General features: G+C 41.3%; 1 long non-coding RNA gene across 1 annotated transcript; it reads left to right on the top strand.

Annotated features, from left to right (window-relative positions):
* The first annotated feature begins 422 nt into the window (after positions 1–422).
* LOC145408065 (uncharacterized) lies at positions 423–18709 on the top strand. Its single transcript, XR_013898855.1, has 3 exons — positions 423–523; positions 7530–7621; positions 18689–18709. It is a non-coding gene; the product is annotated as an uncharacterized LOC145408065 (long non-coding RNA).
* Positions 18710–23233: the final 4524 nt, after the last annotated feature.

The following is a 23233-nucleotide window of genomic DNA, read 5'->3' as shown; positions in this document are numbered from 1 at the left end:
ATTGTGGCCATATTAGTATTGTGGAAATTTTATTAATACAACTAATAGTATTTACTGTTTGACTGAGCGATGCGAGAGAGAATGCTGATGTTAGGAGTTTATCATCCCACTCACAGCTCCAAAACTGTGCTATTTCGGATAATATCAAAGCAACAATAGTTCTGGCACGTCGATGGATAGCTTATGGAAAAGTAGTACTTAGGTGACTTTTCTTGATTTTCGGCACCATACTGCTTTAAAAAAGGTAAAATCCACCATACTGAACAACAAACTGCACCAAAACTATTATTCGGACACTATTCAATCTATACAGGGTATACACAGTTTTTTTTTTTTTTTTCATAATTATGGAAAAAGTAGTAGCTGTTACATAAACCATTTTCTTCAACACCATTACCAATACATACTGCCGGTGGGGGGGGATAATAATTGCCAAACTGAACACCAAACAGTACCGAAACTGTTATCGCTGGGACTACTGAATCTCTAGTGAATCTGCGGACATCGCTGGAAAATTAATGGGGTAATTATATATGCTGCTCAAATTAACTACCTTTTCTCAAAATTCACATTTATGCTGAAAAAGTTCTAAGTCGACAAACTAAACACGAAAACTGGCTTACCTCAGAGATTATTAAAGCCACAGCAGACCTATGTGCGTCGATGAAAAGCTTTTTTAAGAGCAATGGCTGTTACAAAAGGGGCTTTTCTCACTATTCACCTACACAATGCTCCAAAGTACCAAAATGCACCAAACTATATACAAAGTTAAATGTGACCCACCAGACTGGCTTGAAGGTCCAAAGTCACTTAAATGATAGTACAGTAAGCATATTATGGTACTGCAGGATATATCACTTCACTTTGCATTATCATCAGGCAAGTGGCTTGGAGCCATTCATCTCTTCACTAATGTAACACCAACAGCATACTTGCTCCCACAGACACGTTCTACACTTTCAAGTGTGGAAACCTAAAATTTATTTATATCTAAGAGGTGTAATGTTGTATGAATTTAGTATGAAAGACTATCCTGTCGAGACGTGCCTCCTGAGAGAAGGGTTACTATAAGTCATGACACTGTACATGAGGATACTAAGATTTATTATACTGAATAAATCACTAAGGAAGAGTTGCTACAGATCTTGTAATGCCAGTCAGAATTACGACCCTGTGATTAAGTGATGGTACATCTCACCACTCCGGGACTAAGAAAAAAAAAAAAAAAAAAAAAAAAAGTCCTGTGCCGGAGGCCAGAAAACTTATTTTGCTTTTAACTTTTTGTTTCATTTGAGTTGCAGGCTAACTACAAGTTAATAGAATATATAAAACCAGTCGTTTATTACCTACTTTGAACTGTATAGCTGTTAGGCTAGGCTGCCGCAGTCCAGTGCACTGGACTGCGGCAGTGAATCTGAAAAAGTGAATCTGAAATTTCGCAACAGTTTGCTATCCATCCGTCCATCACACAATATTTTACTGGTCCATAAGAAGCGTACTGGCTCACGTGCTAAACAACTTATCCCGACATCTAAAGCAAGGGTCGTAAAGGATTGTATGAGCTCCTGCTTTGCTGGGAGGCAAGTTGGTTACCTCTCTTGGTGCAGTGGTGCCGTCACATTTTACCATCTGGCAGGGCCCGAGTTCGAATCCTAGGTATGATAGTGAATTAATTCGTTAAGTTTTATTTCACTTACTACAGGGCGAGCAGTCGCTTACGCTCAGTAATTTAAACAATAAATTCAAATTACCCCTCGGATGTAAACTCAAATCGGCCACATCATGCTGGAGTGCCTCATCCCGCTATACCATCCTGCAACCTCTCAAAAAGCGAAAGCAACATTGAAAATCTGAGCCCGCTCTCGGAATCATGAAAATCAGTACACGTAAGAAAGCTGAAGTACCGAGCCAAGTTTTACCTACTGTAACAAACTGGAAGCAGTTAGTACGTTTACAGAGCCAAATCTAAGAGGAACCTTATCAGTCCGAAAAGCCACATCCGCCTGGCGCAAACCTTGGAATGCTTCGGTTCTGACTACGGCCAGCTTCGGTCATAACCTAGGCGTATCCAACGGCCGTAGCCTTGGCATTCATCGGCTCTAACCTTGGCATTCTTCAGTCTTAACCTTGGCATTATTCGGTATTAATGTTGCCATTATTTGGTCCTAACTTTGGCATTCTTTTGTCCTAACCTTGGCACCCTTTGGCCATAACCACGGCTTTCTTCAGTCATAACATTGGCAGTCTTCAATCCTAATCTTGGAAGTCTTAAGTCCTTACCTGGGCATTCCTCGGCACTGGTTGAAAGGCCTCTTATATTTTCTGATGTGTGGGTTTCCTTCACTCTTCCCATTTGTCATGCGTTTCCTGATTTTCAAATGCCTCCTCAATTTTAGGGCACTTGAAAGTTTTAACTAAATGAAGACATAATATGATTAATTATTTCAGTTCAGTGACATACTTGTTATTTTGTTCTTACCATCTCCAGAGTCCTATATTAAGCTTAAGAGAGGAAATTCGAACGAAAAAGGCTGATTTGTAGCATTTATTTCTCCTCTGCCTGGAAAGGATATTTCCGAAGTTTCAAAAATATATGCAGGTATACTGATAAAAATGAAGACTATCACCATACTGATGAGTGGAATTTATCTCATATCCTAGAGTATGAAGTCTTTTCACCTTTATGCAAGTTAAAGTGTAACAGAATATCTAAGAGCATTTTTTTTTTTTTTCAGGATAAAATCATCCAGTGGAATTTGCAAGAATTCTGGGTTATCTTCAGCAAAATAATTGCAGATTATTAACTGAATCGTCGTCATTTTACCACTTGGTGATAACCGTAGTCATACCAGAGCCGGTTGCTTGCCGTGGCACTAGTTACGTCCCCCCTCACTCCCCTCCTCTCTCTCTCTCTCTCTCTCTCTCTCTGTTTGTCTGTCTGTCTGTCTGTCTGTCTGTCTGTCTCTCTCTCTCTCTCTCTCTCTCTCTCTCTCTCTCTCTCAGTATATGAAAGGCACTGTATTTTATCATTTGATGCATAAGACGGTTGCCTCCATGAAAATCTTCAAAGTGGGCCTGTATCATCACCCGGGGGCAGTTTGTCGTTAGTGAGAAGACAGCCGACACCCCCCTGCCGCCATGACAGATTTCTGATGAATGACCTTTGGAGTCGGACCCATTAATATATTTTCAGATAAATGGAATAAAGATGATGATTATAGTATATCAGAAATCATAATTATGTGTTGATGGCAATCGTTCCAAAATCGTATATCTAAAAACACATACGGTACCAACCCGAGCCATGGTCATACAGTAATTACAATTACACACACACACACACACACACACACACACACACACACACACACACACACACACACACACATACTGTAGCACCAGTCGAGCAGAGAGGTACTGTACTTCCAAGGTGGATGGAAAGCTGATGACAGGGAGAGCTAGAGCTCCCGCTTCATCAGCCTTCGGGACTAGCTCCTGACCATCCCCTTTTGCTAAACTTATTCAGTGTTTGGGTAACACAGAGAGTAGGCCAGCATACTCTCCAGTACAAGTTTCTCTAACTATCAGTATCAAACTACATGTACATTACATACTAAACTTCCTATTCAAAATTCAACAAAAATGGTCTCCATTCTCCAAGCCCCGGTGTCCCTGGGGAGGGGGGGGGGGACATCAAAGCCGCCACCATCCGTCACTTTCCTGGTGACGACCAAGCGAGATGCCTGGAACCACTGTTTGACACACTTCATTTCTGCAGCATTAGCTGCCTTTCCTCTAATTTTCTCTTTGTTAAACACCACCTCTCCTTTTCTAAACCTCACCTTCTCTTCCTCACTGAGACGCTGCTGTCTGACGCGACTGACAGCAAATCCTTATCTGTATCTGCCTACTTTCCCAATACTCATTTTAAAGACAAAGGTGACTGTTGCGTATATGTATGCAACGGCACATCTTGCTCTTGTGTTCCTGAACTTGAATCTTCAGAATTCTCTACTCTCTGGCTTCAGCTATCACGTCATCCTGTGACTAAATATATTCTAGCTGTTTTCTCCCCACATTCTACTTACAAAAAAAAAAATCCTTCGACTCTCTTACTTCTAAGTTGGAACACATCCTCTCAATGTCTCCTTTCTTTGAAATCTCCATTCTAGATTTCACTGTTCACCAACACCTCTGGTTCTCCTCTTGTTCCAGTTCTCCACCTAGTGAACAAGCCTAAATCTTTTCTATCCTTAATGACTTAAAACACTTGTACAGAGCCTGCCCTGCATCCCTGACTGCCTTGGAGAGATTTCCAGCATACCCGACCTCTTCCTTACATCTAATCCTTCTGCTTATGCTTCATTGTGCTGCACAGCCTTATCACCTTAACCTGTCCTATCACTCTAGTAAGGCCTGTAGATGCTCGCAAGAAGCTGCGGCTGTGGCACTTTGGAGCTGCTGACTGGGAGGTCTTCAGGCAGTACTTCTATGATTTTCACTGGAATGGTTATTGCTTCCATGGCCGAGGGCAATCTAAGTGTGCCATCCACATTACAAAGGTTTTTCTCCCTGGCATGGAAGCATACATTCCTTTCCCACAGCCTGTGACTAGTGCAAACAAAAACTGGTTTAATCATGCTTGTTCTAATGCTGTCCACAGCAAGGAGAAGGCCTCTAAAGGTACCCGAGCCAACCCACCCCTGAGTCTCATCTCCTTTATGTCTCTGCCTGGACTCATGTTAAGTCTCTTTTTCTTCATTCTGCTAAAACTAATTTCGCTTGTACTAATTGCTCTGAACTCTCCAGCTCAAATTCTTTGCACTCCTTCTGACTCTGACCAAAAACATTTTTAACAACTTTTCTTCATCATCCTTCCCTCCTCCATTCGACTCTGATGGGTCTGTAGCTATTTTTTCTATTGATAATGCAGAATTCATCGCTCAAACTTTCTCCTCCAATTTCACCTTAGACGATTCCGGTGCTGTACCTCCATCACTTTCCTCCTCTTACTTCCTCATGGCTGAATATTTTTTCAGTTCATGTATTTCTGTCATTACTGGCCTCAGTGCTAACAAGGCATATGGGACTGATGGGGTTCTACCTGTTGTCCTCAAGAACTGTGCTTCTTTGCTTACACCCTCCCTAGGTAAACTCTTTCGCCTTTGCCTGTCAACTTGTACTGTACCTTTCCTTCTTGCTGGAAGCTTCCTCTCATTCAGCCAATCCCAAAGAATGGTGACCATTTGCAGCCCTCTAACCATCACCCAATTCCTTGAACATCCTGTATCTCAAGAGTTTTTGAGTTTGTTCTTAAAAAAAAAAATAATAATAATAATAATAAACATCTTTTCTATCACATCGGTCTTTCATATCGTTAGTACGGGTTCCTCCAGGGACACTCCATTGGCGATCTTCTCACCTACCTTTCAGACTCCTGATCATCCCCCTTCTGGGACTCTGTCGAAAGCTTTGCCATCGCACTTGACATGGCAAATGCTATCGATCGAGTCTGGCATAAATCATTTATTTCCAAACTGTCCTCTTGCAGTTCCATCCTACTATCTGTGCCTTCATCTCTAGCTTCCCCTCTGGTCGTTCTATAGCTGCTGTTGTAGACAACCATCGTTCTTCTCCGAAAGCTAACGATTGATATGTTCCTCAGGGCTCTGTCCTGTCACTCACTCTCTTCTATCCATTAATGACCTTCTAAGGTCCATCCACATGATCCTGCAACAAGATTTGATGCATGTTCAAAACATTGCTTCAGACATGTTTCCATACATGTTGGAAGTATCTCGTTTGGACATTCAGACCCATAATCTTGTTTCGAGACATGCTATCATCACTGGTGGGGACATTTCATGCCTGGAACAGGTCGGGGATAATCAGTCCGGCAAGTATATGAACATGTTTGTGGCATGTTTGGAAGCATCTGTCTAGCACGTTCCCGATCTTCCTAGTATTGTTTTGGACAATGTTTTAGAAACTGTGTGGACGTGGCTTAAGCTGTACATCTAACCCTATCCACTCATATGCTGATGACTTCACCTCTCACCTTTCCATCCGCTTCCCGCAGTGCCCATCTCAACAGTTACTTAACAAACAAGGGATGAGGTTATGGCAAACCTGATGTCTGACTTGGCTCATATCTCTGATTGGGGTAAAAATAATCTTGTTGTTTTTAATGCATGAAAAACTCAGTTCATACATCTATCAACCCGACAAAATCTTCCGCAGGTGTATCATTTAACTTTCAACAATATCCAACTCAATCCTGAACCATCTTTAAACATACCTGAGTTTCATTCTCGCGGGATTTATCTTGGAAAAATAATATTACCTCTCATAAAATCTGCTTCCAAAAGATTAGGTGTGCGAAGCCGACTCTGTGCCTTCTTTACCCCCAACACACTTCTTGATATTATGCACGTACACACAGCTCTTTTCAACAAGGTAAAGTCAAAGGATTTCCGCCTCATTGACTCTCCTCCTCCTACTGGCTCCCTTCAACCTCTGTCTTTTTGCCGTACTGTGGCAGCTTTATATTGACTCTCCTCCTCTTACTGGCTCCCTTCAACCTCTGTCTCTTTGACGTACTGTTTCAGCTTTATATCGTTTCCATCGCTACTTCAATGGTCTCTGATCCTCTGAAATGTCTGCTTGCATCCTTCCACCACTACTACAGGCACGTAGCATTCGACTAGCAACAAATTCTCATCCTATTTCTCTCGAACTCTCTAATACAAGAGTTAACCGTTACCCCTAGTCATTCATGAATCCAACAGGTCAACTCTGGAACTACCTCCCTCTGTCTGTATTTCCTACTGCCTATGATCTCCAGTCTTATAAACGCAGTGTGTCCAGACATATCGAACTGAATGGATCTTGAATTTGGCTCTCAGTTAACTTGTTTTTTATTTTTTCTTGTTTTTTTTTTTTTTTAATGCGAGGAAGAAGGAACCAAAGGCCATGAGCCCGCAGTAACAGTTCCCTTGGTTCCTTCTTTCTTGCATAAATACGCACACACACACACACACACACACACACACACACACACACACACACACACACACACACACATTTAAATTCAAAGTTGTCCTTCTGCAATAGAAGACCACTACTACTACACTCCCTATGATGGTGTTTCTCACTGTCTTTGGTACCAACGTGTGTGTTGTTCAACACTGAAAAATGATAACAAATCAACACTTTGAAGTAAATAATTTTCCACGTTATACACATACATTTGATAATGTGCCTCTAATGTCAGTATTTTAAACTTAGTATGGAGGTTTCGAAACACCCCTTCTTTAGCGAATAAATTTGCTTTTTATAGCTCGTTATAGCCACGCATGCCACTGACTCAAGTATCACTGATATTGAAAAGATATGCACCCACATAGCCTGCTGGCAAGAGAATGTTAATAAAATACAGTATACAAAATGAACTGCTAGGAAAATATGTGACAGAGAATGCAGCTGTGAGTAAGAATTGCGTCACCACTGTGTCCTTTCTTGACTTGCAGATTTGGTGATCTGGGAGTCTCCTGACACCGTATGATGTGGTCAAAGGCAGTCCTCGGCTTCAGCCTGCTGCTGCTGTCACTGGCTGCTGCAGGTATGAGAGAGAGAGAAAGAGAGAGAGAGAGAGAGAGAGAGAGAGAGAGAGAGACAGACAGACAGACAGACATACAGACTGAAGGCTCAGTAACTTGTACTTCAGTTGCATATAGTGAAGACTGGTGCAGAGACAGGACAAAAGACGACGAGATGAAGAGTTGCAGTTGTAACTGTATTCCAATCCTGAATTTCAGATATTTCCCACCATCCGTTGGTCCAGTTACCTACCTGAAAATGTTTTTAACAATTTGAATGATAGCTTATTTTATATATATATATATATATATATATATATATATATATATATATATATATATATATATAGATAGATAGATAGATAGATAGATATAGATATAGATATTCACTAGAAGTGAAATAGATGAAGTAAAATAAGCAAAGAGCATAAATAAGAAAAATCAAGATGTTGAAATTTAATTTAAAAAAAAAAAAAAAAACGAAGCCTTAAACTTAGGAACTAACGTAAAGAGGAAAGCAGGGACTGGGAAAAGCCAGACGTATTTTCTAAAGAAACCAAATGGTTAAACAAAAACAGGGAAGGACTATCAAAGTGGTTAAAGAATTCTGTGACATCTATACAACCCAGACGCAAAACGAGGTGTCGAAGGAAATCCAGTGTCTGCAGAAATTCCTCCCATAACTATAAAAAAAGACAAAAACAGCTCTGAAAATTACGAAAAGAGGTACAGCATCAAGAGCAGACTGTATCACGACAAAATTATTCAAAGATGCAGAAAAGATTGTCTTGGTAAAATTATTAAAACTCCTTACGAAATGTGTCACAGAATGGAAAAGTCGCAACAGTAATAATGTAATATAAATTTTAATACATAAGGAAGTAGACTAAAAGATAAAAACTACCGACCAGTTAGCCGGTTGTCAGTTATATACAAATTATCCACAAAGATCATCACCAATAGAATTTCAAACGTGCTTGATTAACCACATGAGGTCTGTTAATGGAGTTCGTTAATTACCAAAAAGCCTTCGACACAGTAGAAACAACAGCTGTACTGAGTGCATTTTGCAGAGATGTAGAAATCTACCGCAGAATACTGGAAGACATACCATATACGGAGATGGAACAGCAACCATTCAACTCCATAAAGATACCGCAAAAGTTCATCAAAAAGAGAGGCGGGGGGAGGGGAGGTAAGATAGGGCGGTACTGTCTCGCCAGAATTGTTTACAGCATGTTAAGAAGTATTTAGAAATCTTGACTGGAAAGAACAATGGGATTAAATGGAAGAGGAATATCTGCGTCTTCTCAGTGTCACAGAAGACATCTTCCTCTTTAGTAAGTCGGTTGGAAAAAAGCAACAATTGATAAGTGTCTTAAACAGAGAATGCTTCTGCGTAGGACTGAAGATGAATTAGAAAAAGAAAAAAGTCATGTTACATACCCAAGCTCTAACTGAGGAAAAAGGAATCAAAAATAGAGTTTTTGAACAGTTCGATGAATTTGAATACCCCGGGTAACTGGTACAGACTAACCTGCCATTCGAACCTGAAATAAGTAGACATAAAAAGTTTTTTTTTTTTTTTTTTTCCCAGGGCTTTTGGTAAGCAAAGAAGCAATTATAAAGGCTCTTTACCATTGTGTTAAAAGCGAAAAGTGCTAAATCAGTGCGTTCTCCCCGTAATGACTTACAGGTCGATCACATTGACAATGACAGAACCACTGGAGATAAAGTTGAGAGATGCCCATAGAGGTATGGGAAGATTAACGTCGGTAATCACTTTAAGAGATAGGAAAGAATCTGCTTTGACTAAAAACGAACTGGAGTAGAAGCCATAATAAAATAAATATAAAAGAAGGAATGGCATTGAGCCGAACCCTATTTGTAGAATACACGGCAGCAGATACGCAAGGAAAGAAACATATTGGGTAATAATTGATTCAAAAAGACCAGCTGCTTGTCCGGAAGCTAGATTGTGTGATTACGTATAAAAAACGTCAGGAGATACAGGGTTCTAACAACAAAAGAAAAAAAATATTAATGAAGACAAAATTAGTAAGATATCTCAGGGTTCTGGACTGCAAAAAAATAATACACGCCCCGAATAAGTGAAAACGATTGGGAGAGACCTATTATCTGCTGTGGGTGTTATGACCTGGTGATTATATATATATATATATATATATATATATATATATATATATATATATATATATATATATATATATATATATATATATATATATATATATATATATATTTCAGTGCAAGGAAGAAGAAGCCAAAGGCCCGGGGCCTGAAAATTGCTCGCTCCAAGAAAAAAAAAGAAAAAAAGAGAACGGAGAGCCAATTCAAGATCCATTCATTGAGAGAGAGAGAGAGAGAGAGAGAGTGTGTGTGTGTGTGTGTGTGTGTGTGTGTGTGTGTGTGTGTGTGTGTGTGAAAACGTTGCAGAAATATCAGTAGAATGTCTAATCCATTAGGTCACATATCTATTCAATCATTTTTCGGAATTCTCGTATCAGCATCAAAGGCAGACCGTCACAATACTTTATATTAGTTTTGATGTGCTTCACGAACCATTTTGGGATAGGACCATTCCTCCGTCTGCCAGTTTGAAAATGAATAGTTGTCCTTGCCCTATCCTCAACATCCATCCATCACTCTTTTCATATTCATTTATCATACCCATTCATCTTGTTCTTTGCACTCCCCTCCTCCTCGTACCCTTAAACTAACTAGCACTTAACTTCGCCAACTTCATCACTTACATTCATTTTTATACGATCGTAGTACAGTCTCTTCTACTCTGTGGGCAAGTCTTCTTGTCTCCACATTAATCACATATCTCTATATTTCTCGTCGTATCTACCGCCGCAACCGATTTATATTTCATGACATTTCCATTTCCACTAATACCAGTTTTGATTTGCACCCTTACAAATTAACCCAAGAAGGATCGTATGACTCATATTCAGCTGACTAAACCTGTCCCCTCAGTTTGGCTCAAAGTTTGTCGTTCTGTATGCACAGGTATAGATCTCTTTCACCCTACTAAACTGAACCCATTCAATGCGGCGATGTGTTTTATTAGTTTATTCTTGCAGCAAACAAATAATATTATAATCGAGAGCGACATTTTTGGTGAGGGTTTGATACGGCCTTCATTAATCTTTTTACCATTAATTATTTTTTCTCTAACCTGAGTTAAAATTGCCATGCGTTCATCGTTACTGCTGAGTTGTAACAATAGATTAGCACTATAGTCTGTTTGATTAACCTGTTCACCTGAGATGTATGGGGCAAGTAGGGTGTGTTTGAGTCGCTGCTGCTGATTGGCCGCCGATGATGTCATTAAAGTAAATGCAGACATGTATTGTAGTGACACATGCTTACGTGCAGTAGAAGTATACCGTGGGTGAATATTATAGCGCAACATGGGGAAGTAGGTGTACACCTTGTGTGAATGTAGTGCAACGTATATATATATATATATATATATATATATATATATATATATATATATATATATATATATATATATATATGTGTGTGTGTGTGTGTGTGTGTGTGTGTGTGTGTGTGTTAAAGTAAGAAAAGCTTTAGATTTACCACGCCCCTGAGTGTTGCATTAACGAAAGAGCAGCCTTAATTCAAACGTTTCTTGTCTCCATCTATCAGAGCTGAGTGAACAGATAAGTACCTTGTTTACTTGTTATAAAACATTTATAACGTCGTATGTGCATCAAACGAGCGGATTAAAGATATTCTTCATGTTCTTGATATGCAGTTGAGTATTTTTCCCCAGGAACACGAGAGTAAAATGTTTATTCACAGATATCGATCATGTGGCAATATGAGATTACGTCATTGCTAGCCAATCAGGAGCCGCGAAACTCTATACTGCGTAGAGATCCCCGGTTCTCAGCTGCACAGGCGGTTCAAATTCCCTATAGAATATGATACTGGTCACGGCAAAATGCTATGGAGAGGACGTACAGGCGGAGTATTTTCTGCCTTAGAGCAACGTAATATAAACAGCAAAAGAACGAATATCTGGGCCAAGTTTAGCTGAAGGGACTATAGCCATTCTTTCTAGGTTCCATAAAATCATGCAATGGTGGGCTGATTAAAATTTAGAAATATGATGCGGGACTCAAGCACACAGGCAGCTTGAAATGACATACTGATAATTACTCATTCCCAGTGCTGGAGATGGACGCCTTCATGTGGTGATACCGATATCGCCATGCAGCTCAGTTACCTGGATACTCGAATGTCTTTCAACAACTTTCCGGTCCTCCGAAAGGAAGACGGTGGGCTGCAAGAAAAGGGCAGTTTAAACCTGCAGTCCAGGAGGTTCACGCTTCAGATGAGACTGGGGTTGCAACAGCTACTACTACTACTACTACTACTACTACTACTACTACTACTACTGCTACTTCTAGTACTACTATTACTATGCTACTACTACTACTACTACTACTATTACTACTACTACTACTATGCTAGTACTGCTCTACTACTACTACTACTATTACTTTTTTTTTTTTTAATCACCTCCATCCATTGTTGAATTATGCTGTGAAGATCAAAACCAACCATCCTAATACAGTTCACCATTTGGAGTTGTAATGTGAAGGTTAACACTAACCCTCATATTACAATCCGTTGGCCCCAAGCACGCTAACGGCTATGGTTACCAACCATTTACTATTACTATTATTATTATATATTTTTTATTATTGATATTACAGTGTAAATAAAGACATTAAACTATTGGAATCGCTGGTCTATGCGAATCTCTACCACTGTAGCTTCGTAATACATACCCGCCAGAGAGACAGGCCTGAGGGCTGATGATCTTGTGCCCCTGAGACATAGCAGAGCAGACCTCACAAGGGAGAATGAGAGTCGACATCTCATCCAGGTCATAACAGAACTCTGCGGTTGACGTTTCTTCTCAGAAAGAACCTCGGCCAGTCTCGAATAGAATCTCACTGCCTCTGGACCCATCCCACCTGATGTCGTGAGTCGACCGCGGTCCACATGTTGGATCCTTTCTTGATAATTTCTATTTTTTTCTTGTTGAAAAAGATAACTAGATCTGATGCGAGAGGTATAAGGCTGAGAGGAAGACCACGAATAGGATGGATGGACAGTGTGAGGAGAGCGCTGGATGCGAGAGGGATGTCTGTTGAGCAAGGAAGAGTGGCTGTGCGTGACAGAAATAAATGGAGAGAAATTGTGAATGAATGAGTGATGACGCAGCCCTGAGGGGATATTCTCCCGCATTTGGTCTGATCAGCTAGTCAGGTCAGGTGCGGGTAAGGGGATGGGTCTGTTATGATGTGGCAGGGGTAAACCAGTTCTGCTGTCGGGCCCTGCTGCGGATGTCACTGATTGCATTGTGCAGTTGACCCTTGTGCGGTGTGGTGCGGTGAAGATCTGTCTGTTCTCCCCTTTGGGGCTAAGATGCGAATGAGTGTGTTTGAGTGGATGAGTGAATGGGGAGTGTGTCGTCCTGTCTCGGCTACCTCCCTTTCCTTGGGGGAAGCAGCCTAGGTATATAGATAGATAGAGATTCTTGTTGATTCCTCTTGTGTGCAACTTCGAGAGACAGTTCACGATGACATGCTGTCATGGGATCGAATATCCTGATGTCGAAGAATGCCCTCTGCCCACGTGTCCAGAAGCCTCGAGCACTGACATCCACTCTTGCATCATGTGATGTGTTGCTGTTCTGTGGGTGAAGTGCTCGCCGCCCAGGGGTAGCAGAGCTGGCTCAATCGTGACAACATGGCATATTTCCTGCAGCATTTTGGCAGTGATGCCGCCTACTTCATCGTGTCGGATGCAAACAAAGCCTCCCTTCTTGCATACCATTGCATGGTTTGTATCAAAGGCAGTGCCACAGGCACAGTGTTGAGGTAGGTTCTCTACTGGACACCCATATCTCAAGGCTATGGCGTCAATAAATTCTTGTTTGTTGAAGTGGAAGCCTTTTGCCTTGAGAGGCAGGGTTGTGAGCCAGTTCGATGCCCCAACCTCCTGTGCAAATTCAACTCTTCTGCACTGGTCTGGTGTTAGATGTTCAATTAAGTGCTGCAACTGGTCTTTTTGTCTTCCTTCACGCTCCTTGCTTATCTGTGTCTTCATGTCTTTCTGCCTTTGGTGGTAGATTTCACTCGTCTCAACCTGGGCTCAGATCTTCTATGACAAGGATTCGGTGAGCCTGAGTGAAGTTCTGTGTTCATAGCTTGCCACGGCTACTGGATGTATAATGCCAAGGCCTCCCATCCCGGGTGGTAGTGCTAGAAGGTCCCTCTCTTCTGGTGTGGGGATGTGGCCATTGATTAGAGATGGGAGGAATGAATACTTGATTGCATCCTCCAGTGGTTGTAGCAGCAACTCGATGTCTGGTATGGCCCTCATCACGAAGGTCCACTTGTGCTTTACACCATAGGTAAATGCACTGTATGCTGCATGGGGTTCTGTTTTTACGTGGCTGGATAGTGTATGAATTTCTTCTACCCATGTCTTTACCTTATCACTCACATATTTGTCTTTGAATTCCATAGTTCGAATCACAGCCCCTTGATGCCTCTGACCTTCCTTGGTCACTATCACGTTTGTACCTCTAAATGCTTCCTGTGCATCTTGATAGTAAGCTGGTTTCACGATCAAGATGGACTTACTGGCATTAGGGTAGTAACCTATTTCAGGGCCATGAGATGTTACAAGGTCCCACCATTTCCTCACATCCTCAACCTTGCCAGCACCCGTGAGATTATCTGCATAGGCTACCTGTTTTACATTGGTGGCCTCGTATTTGATGTGTTGTTGCAGCATTGTCATCGCCAGGGCGTACATAGCCATGGCAACGGGGTCCCCCTGGGTAGTTCCTTCTGTGGACTGGATTACACTGCCATCGTGAGCCGCTGTCTTACCCACAATGTAGAGGTCTGCTGGTTCTTTGTAGGTGTTTTCCACATATTGGGCAAATGCTAGGCATTTAACATTGATATTGTGCAGCATTGCCTCCCAGTTGATGGAATTAAATGCATTTGAGGCATCAACTAATAATCCTGCCTGACAGTCCTCTTCCCCAAATATTTTCCTCATGGAGTGAACTGCTGCCTCACCTCCTGCCTGCTGGCCTGCACACACTTGGAGGTTGCCAACTGCCTGCTTCACATCATCTTTCACCACCTCCATGATGCATTTTCCTATAATCCGTCTTAAGACCTCACCCACCCCGATGGGCCTGCATCCAGGATTCTTATCAAGGGGGATTAGTCTGCAAGCCGTCAGTGCTTTGATGTTACTGCACTGACTTGAGGCCAGCTTCCTCGCCAATAAGGCAATGGTGTTACATAGGTCTGTTCCTGCCTCCCCAAACTTGATGTTACTGAGGATTACTCACCAAGATTTTGCATCCAAGCCTGATGGTCCTGCCCCTCCCTGTGTGTGCATTGCCTTCCGCCACACCATATCTCCAGTTATCCTGTCATATATGATGGGATTGGGAGGAGTGTAGTTGCCGTCAAGCTTTGACTGGGCACTTGCTTGTCGTGCAGTCGGGTGTTTTTCTTTTAGTTGTTGAATTGTTTCATCTGTCAGGTCAAATACACCGTTTGGTGATTCGACTGACAGGGATCTTGTTGCCATCGAGACCTTCCCCTGTCTCATTTTGCTGCCAAAAATCCTTACCACATCGTTGGTATTCTGATTTCTTCTGCCTCGGTTGTTTATGCTCATCTGCAAGGCTCTTGCTTCCTCAAGTAGGCTGTCGATTTCACCTCTTTTCCATGTTTCAACCCGCCTTTGGATGGCCTTAATATTTTCTGCAATGCTAGAACTTGGGCGGGTCTTGTTGAGGAAGAGGTGTGGTATTAGTGTAAGGACCTTAAGAGAGAATGAGGCTATCGGTGCATTATTGTTGTAATTGGCTCTCAGGCGACTGATTTCCTTGATCATGTCAGTTGTAGCATTGCGTCCATCCCTATCCCTCACTTCACCACGGGGTCTTTCACCACCACGCATGTCCGTGTGATCGTGCACATTGTCAGTGACCACCTCATCAATTTCCATGTCACCAATCTGTCGCCTGCCATGTTGGAAGCGGTCAAGTGCCGCTTGTGGTGGGCTGTGATTCCCTAACACATTCATACAGAAAGGTCCCATCCTACAGTATGTACACGGTGACCTATTTGTTGCACATGAGCACCTGATACACTTATGCTGCCTACTGGAGCATTGACAACAATCCTGTGGCGTGGCCATGGTGTTAAAGTTTTTATATTGTGGTACAGTATTAATAATAATAAATGGCTACTTTTTGTAGTACTTATAAATGAAAATTAAATATAATCTAATACTACTGTTTTACTATACGAATTTTAAATGTAGATTTGATATAAATGAAGAATGTGCTTGTTTTACTTCTCTTATTGTAGATAATATGATTAAGTTATGAAGCAGTTTGCTCGTTTTTCTCTAGTTTTGCATATCAGTTAATATCTAATTGTTCTGTCTTATACTAATAATCGACTGAACTGATACTGTTATGTATTTAAAGTTTGATATGAAGTAAAACAACGCTTCTTTGTTTAAGAGTTAAATAGGTGGCCAGTGGGTGTGGTGCAATACTGTGGAGCCTTGTTTATTGGTAATGGGTCTTCAGGCGTTAAGGTGCAGGGGTGAGGGTGGTGTGTGGCGTAGCGGCTGTGTGTGTGTGTGTGTGTGTGTGTGTGTGTGTGTGTGTGTGTGTGTGTGTGTGTGTGTGTGTGTGTGTAGTTTAGTGATATTGAGTCTTCAGTCGCTATGGTATAGGGGTGAGTGTGGTGTGGTGTGTGGTGTTGGGACAGTGTGTGTGTTGGTGTTATGACATGTGATGTGTGATGTGTGGTTGTGGTGTGTTGTGGGGGTAAGATAGAGGCACCTTGGTTTACTAAGGCACATTGGTATTAACAAGGTTTGTTTAGTATTTCTTTTGAATACAAGAGAGAATTTTGAGAGGGCTGAGTAAGTAGTTCTACTTTGTAATTTTATGGAGTTTACATTAATCCTATTATATAGATATTATATTAAAAGCACCCTTCTTACTATCGTATTTATTAATAATAGTGTATTTAAAACCAGGGTACTATGTTTAAATTTGTTATTTAATTTAAGTTATATTTATTAATTTTATATGTTAACCTGTCACGTCCTGAGCTATTTCGCACCTCTGACACCCCCCAATCCCGAGGTATTTTCAAAAAAATTTTTTTTTGGCTAAAACCTCCGCTTTTGGTGAGAAACATCGAAAATTCACAGAGAAATCGCTCACCTGAGGTTTAAAATACTCGATCTAGGTACGAGTACCTCCTTACTTGACTGGGTTTTCTAACAGGCTGGCAGGAAAGAAAATGAGTTCTATGGGAGGGTAATTATTTCACACCACTCATAAACGGTATTTATTTATTTACTTGGTATAAATTTATATGTAGTACAAGAGTATATTGGTTTTCAAACAGTAATATAGGCATTATAAGCATTGTTTCACTCACTAACTCATCACCATACCTGACCTTTTGCCACATTACCTGATCATTATTTCTGACTGTTTCTTCCTCTAATGCTATGTAAACTTTGTCCTCCACATTGTCATCGATTGGGGAATCACTTTGACCCTGAAGGTCTTTACTGTCCAAGTCACTGGTAACAGGTGAATTGCCGAGACAATGGCGTGAGGGGGGGAGAGGGGAGGTTATGTGGTGTAAGGTATTGTCCCTGCTTGGCATCTTGTAGAGGAATAGAGGAAGGTGTCCCATGTATACGTACGAAAAATCATGCGCGAAAATTGAAAATTGTGCAAATTAGGGACCTTGCAATTGCACGACGTACTAGTACATCGTCAGGACTGGCAAATGCAAAATGTTACAACGTACCCATATGTCGACGGGACGGGGCGGGTTAAAATTAAAGTTTTAATTATTACTGTGCTATTTATTATTATATTATTGACTTATCTACTGTGATTGGTTATATATTTATATGAAGAGATTCTGTGTATAATATGTTTTATATTTATTACATTGTGTGTGTGTCTGTATGTATGATGTGTTTACATTACAATGTCATCTAAGATGTGTGTAAGATTCCCCACCTAAATGTCTTTGTATGCCACACTTCTATACCACCTGGCTATGCTGGTGGTGTATATGTAGGAGATTGTTGTATAGTTAGTGGTAGTTGTTCTTATATTTAGTGTTTGATACAGTGTTTATAAATCGTATGATTAGGTTGTGTGTATGCTTGTTATCAGTGGGTGATAGTGTGTGGTAACAGCTGATGTGTTAGGGAAATGGAGTTAATGCTCCAAGGGTAATGGAGTGAGCAAGAGGTGTGTGACAGGCATCCCACGTTTCATTGTTATCTGTGGACAAAGTTAATAATTGAAAAATAGGCTTCAGAGAGGTACTTATTTTGTAAGTGAGGGTGGCGATACTTATATTCTGGGTGTTACTACTACTGCTACTACTACTCATTACCGTCCTCCATGCATCACTCATTAGCAAACTAACAACCTTTTTCCTCCATCCCTTATAATGTTACTCAATATACATGTTATATTTTGTACCTGTTACTTTACACATACCATACTTGTTACACGTCAGAATATACAGGTCACATCATGTATACATGTCACATACATGTCACAGCTTATACATGTCATTTTATACATATCACCTTATACATGTCACAGCTTATACATGTCATTTTATACATATCACCTTATACATGTCACACTTTATGCCACCCCTTATCAATGTCACACTATATACATGTCACTTTATACATGTCATATAATTCATAATGACTGTCACGCATCATATATATCACATCTTACGCATGTCATCTGAAAAGCATAGTAGTAGTAGTAGTAGTAGTAGTAGTAGTAGTAGTAGTAGTAGTAGTAGTAGTTGTTGTTGTTGTTGTTGTTGTTGTTGATGTTGATGTTTAGTTATTATATTTCTTCTTGTTATTGCAGCATTAATTATTATGATATGTAATGAATATCTATTGTTTCTATTTTACAGGAGTGTTTGGCCAAGATCCTGGTGTATTTGATGATGCAGGTAGGAAAGAGAGAGAGAGAGAGAGAGAGAGGAACACTTGTACAAACAATTGCTTGGACTCCCGCTGTGCTTTTCATTTTAAAACTCAGGCTGACGAGCTCTGAAACACTTGAATGCACAGCCTCGCTCGCCTCTGAATGGCACTGTGTAAGAAATAAACCCCAATCACCCCATAGATTGATACCTTTATCGCTGCCATTTGGTTCGAACGCCTTAATAGACTTGCCATCCAAAATAGTATATGGTATTACAGGAAACAGATTGTCTTCTCATTCCATGTAGGGTCACTTATACATTGCAGCGCAGTGAGAGAATGGATAGTAATTCGCCACCTAAAGGTTAAGAAAAACAAGGCAGGGAAGTTGATGAAGGAGGAAAATGACAAGGAATCAAGCAGAATAGATGAACTGATGAAGGTGGGAAATGACAAGGGATCAAGCAGAACGAATGAATTGTGTATGGTGGAGCGCCTGACAAGATTCTGACACACTTATCTAGCTTGACTGTAGAAGGGCTGAGTATATTTGTTAGGTAACGTGGAGGTTCATCTATAGGGAAAAAAGACTCACATAGCAGTGCAGATGGCTATGGCTAGGAATAAAAGCAAGGAATCAAGGGCCTTAAAGAGTGAATGAGTATGTATGTTCCATTTCAATTAGCATTTCGTTGATAATTTTACTTCTTTCGTGCTTTCTCTACTGTACTTCACTCCATCATAAAGTGAGAAAAAGGTTACAATGATGATGAACATTGTCACACATTCCCGTTCATTCACTTCAGTCCTTCTCATATTCTTTTCACAGTGGCATCACACTATACCTTTTCCGAGAGCCTTCTCTCTCTCTCTCTCTCTCTCTCTCTCTCTCTCTCTCTGTTAATTCAATGCATGGTGGTGTGCATTATTCCCATCTTTCACGGTCAGCTTTCCGTCATTTGTTAGGAGGTCGTCCACCTTATATTGACCCAGATTTTCAGCCTTTTGTGGCTTACGAGTATGTCAAGTAGATCAGTGGCAGAGTAATAAAATGATATGGCTCTACGTCCTTTCCATACCGCCTCGTGGCTAGCATCATGGTAAAGTGTTACTCTCTTGTTAAAACTGAACATTCATGATGGTACGGTTTTGTCGCCACCTGCGAATGGCTCCAAGCACAGCTGTACACTTGCGGTTTATTCTTGAAAACTGACAAATCAACAGCCCAAACCTGAGTCCTTTGGTATATGACGAGAAAGTCGCTACCAGAGTGTGGAGTGAGAACAGCGGTTCGGGGAGCCAGTGGCAGGTGGTGGCAGCTCGACATGTGTGAGGTGACTACGGGAGGGACATAGCGACTTGGTGATGGAAGCCAGGGCCCAGTTTATAAACATTAAGACTCATCCATAACGATAACAGTTTGTCCTATGTCATTAAATTGGCGGAAATCTGCACTAAATATTTTGGAGCAATTCATATCTCCTTATGAGTCTTCATACCTTGAGTCATAGCTAAAATCGCCTCCCACATAGGACAGGAACTGTGATTTGATCATAGGAGTAAACATGGGTGCCACCGCACAACAACAACAATTTCCCTGACATCAGTCTAGGTATTTTTGCGAAAGAAAAGATATTCTCAATGAACATAGTTCATGTCTGGTCAGGCGATGCGGTTTGAATCATGCAAGCATTACTCTTCTGACTAATTTGGTTTGAGCCACGTTAATAAAATCACCTGCAAGTAAGATGCACTTTGAGGTATAATCTGGGACATTCAAAATATAAGCAGGGCTATCAAAGAAACTAAGCCACCTCTCAACTGCCCCTAACCAGTCAGAGATCCCCGTTAAACGATGGTCTCACTCCGGTTTGTATGAGACCACGTGCAGTTTTACATGAGCGTACCCCTCAACCTGACCCCACCCCTGTCGCAGGAGGAATTGGTCACTCACAGCGAAAACATGGATCGTGATCGCGTGAATGCCATGAGACAGTGATGCAGTCGGCACCTAATACCGCCTAAGGGACCCGACGCATTGCAGACTGAAGTTGCCTCTCTCCTGCACTGCATTATCCTCCTTTCGATGGACAGGGAGCAAGAGCTTAGGAGCGTTTACATAACCTTCCAACGGAGCCAGCTGGTAATATCGGTGCCACAATGGGAAGGCGTCCCTCTTCAGCGCCCGACTTTCAGTGAAATATTCACCTCACCAGCCTCCTCATCCACTTCACCCGTCCTCTTCCTCCTTATTTCCTGCCTGATCTGTATCTCTTAGTAGAGAAGGAAAAGAAACTTTTATTTCACATGTGGGACAATACCTCCCTCCCCCATTCTTCCCCGAACATTGTGATGGCCTGTCACTTTGACCAGGGGGGTGCTTCTACGTTCATACGCAGTCCAACTATTCCCTCTTCGGTCAGTTCCTTAACTTCATCAGCTCCCATATCTAGCTCTCCTACACATTCACTTACCACATCAGCCCACCTTCTACCCTTACTAAAGCTCGTCCTCCTACCTTCAAATTCATTCGCATATGCCCGTCTTACCACCTTGCCTAAGCTATAACCATTGTAGCCACATCACCATACCACCCCTCCCTCTTCATGTCTCCTTGTCTTCCTTTCCTTCCTTCTCTGAATACCTCCATCTTCCCTCTCTGCCCCTGCCTTGTCCACTGCTGTCTCCCTTTCCCCTTCTCTCCAATTTCTCTTTCCTTCCCTGCCTCTTTTCATCCTTCTTCTTCCCTTTCCTTCTTCATCATTTATTTATCTACTCAATCTTTCCGTCCGTACGTCCGCTTTTTTTTTTTTTTTTTTTCATTCTTTGCTCTCCAGTCCTTCCTACTTTTTCTTCCATCATTCCCTGATTTATTAAGCAGTCATTTATTTATCAGTTCTTTCCTTCCTTTTTCTTTATTCAGCCTTTGCTCTTTCATTCACATATACTCCATCCTTCCTTCTTTTTCTTCTATCATTTTCTCATTTATTCATTCGTTCATTTATCCACTCCTCCCCTATTTCCTTCCTTTCTTCTATGATGCAAGCTACTGCCGGTCAACAAACATTTTCTAATTACTCTTTTTTCTTTCACTTAACGCAAGCTCAAAGGATGTTTCTGATCTCTGTGCACATTAACTTGGCCCAAAATAACCTATCTCCATCACAATCACTGAGTTGTACCAAGGGATTAATACTTGATCATGATGCTAGTAATGTTTGTCTTGCTGCTGTTAGGACCCTATATTCAGTGGAAGGCGCCGTGTATTGATGTGAATAATGAAGCTATGTCTAACACCTGAAACTCGGAAAGTTTAAGTTGATTAAACGCCTTTGTAATATTAGTAGTGGTAGTTTCAACCCTAAATTCCTCTGGATGTGAACCTAGAGGAGTGCAGGGTAAAGATGCGCGTTCCTTACCGTCCACCATCTTTCTTTGAGGGGAGAGGGAGGGTTGAGGGACGTTTGTATATGTATAACCGGACAGTGAAGCCGCCCACTGCTATTGGTACCACCACGCGAAAGTGTCCTTCCCTTCTATATAACATAAGTGATGTCACTGGACGTCTCTTGACTACTAATTATTGTTCGTTTTTTATGGGAAGACTGAAGCTTTTGCAAAAGATGTTATTCGTCCTTACTGACCCTCGTGTAGTCAACAGACATTACTCTAAGCATTATTATTCTTCTTTCCAAATAATTTCATCAAAAATAAATATTATTACAAAAATTGCAATGGACTGATCTAAAGTCTATTTCGTGAACTTTACTGGGGACTGCGCATAGAGTTGAATTGAATAATGGGTTCCTAACCTCAGGTATCAAACACCATCTGGAGCTAATTCAAAGCAAAGACATACGACATAAGAATAGTGGTCTTGCGTTGAAGGGGTTTGTCTTGGCGTTGAAGTGATCTTGGCGTAGAAGTGATTTTGGTGTTGGAGTGGTCTTGCCGTTGAAGGTCTTGGCGATCAAGTGGCTTGGCGATCAAGTGGCTTGGCGATAAAGTGCCTTGATTGTTCATTTGACTGAAAGACTTGATCCGGAAATGGAGGAAGGGTCGACGTCAGTGGCAGGTCCCTCCACTGTTCATGCCATGATATCAGATATGTAACCTGACTGGAGCAGAGGGAAAACAGTGGCCGGATGAGACACGGAAATATCTCAAAGAGGTAGGGCAGAAAAGAAGAAGAGGACAGCAAGGAGAGAAAAACTGGAGGCAAAGAAGGCCCCTTTAATCGCCTCTTATGACAAAGATAATTGGGAAAATATTCTCTCCCTCGTCCCCTCTCCCAAGAGGGGTAATGCACACAGTTGTATGAAGAGTCTGTAGCTTTGTTTTCAGCAGCAGCAGCAGCAGTAGTAATAGTAGAAATAGTAATAGTAGTAGCAATAGTAGTAGTAGTTAGTGGCCTAGCATACAGTACTATATAATAGTAGTTAGTAGCCTAGCATACAATAGCAGCATCAGTAATAGTAGTAGTAGTAGTATTAATCAGCATAGCATGCAATACTAGTAGTAGCAGTTAGTAG

Source organism: Coenobita brevimanus, chromosome 8 (assembly GCF_032717465.1).
Source record: "Coenobita brevimanus isolate Jiangsu-jjx chromosome 8, ASM3271746v2, whole genome shotgun sequence".
NCBI classification, from domain to species: domain Eukaryota; kingdom Metazoa; phylum Arthropoda; class Malacostraca; order Decapoda; family Coenobitidae; genus Coenobita; species Coenobita brevimanus.
Note: the sequence above shows the minus strand (reverse complement) of the source record. Positions and strands in the feature narration are given on the sequence as shown.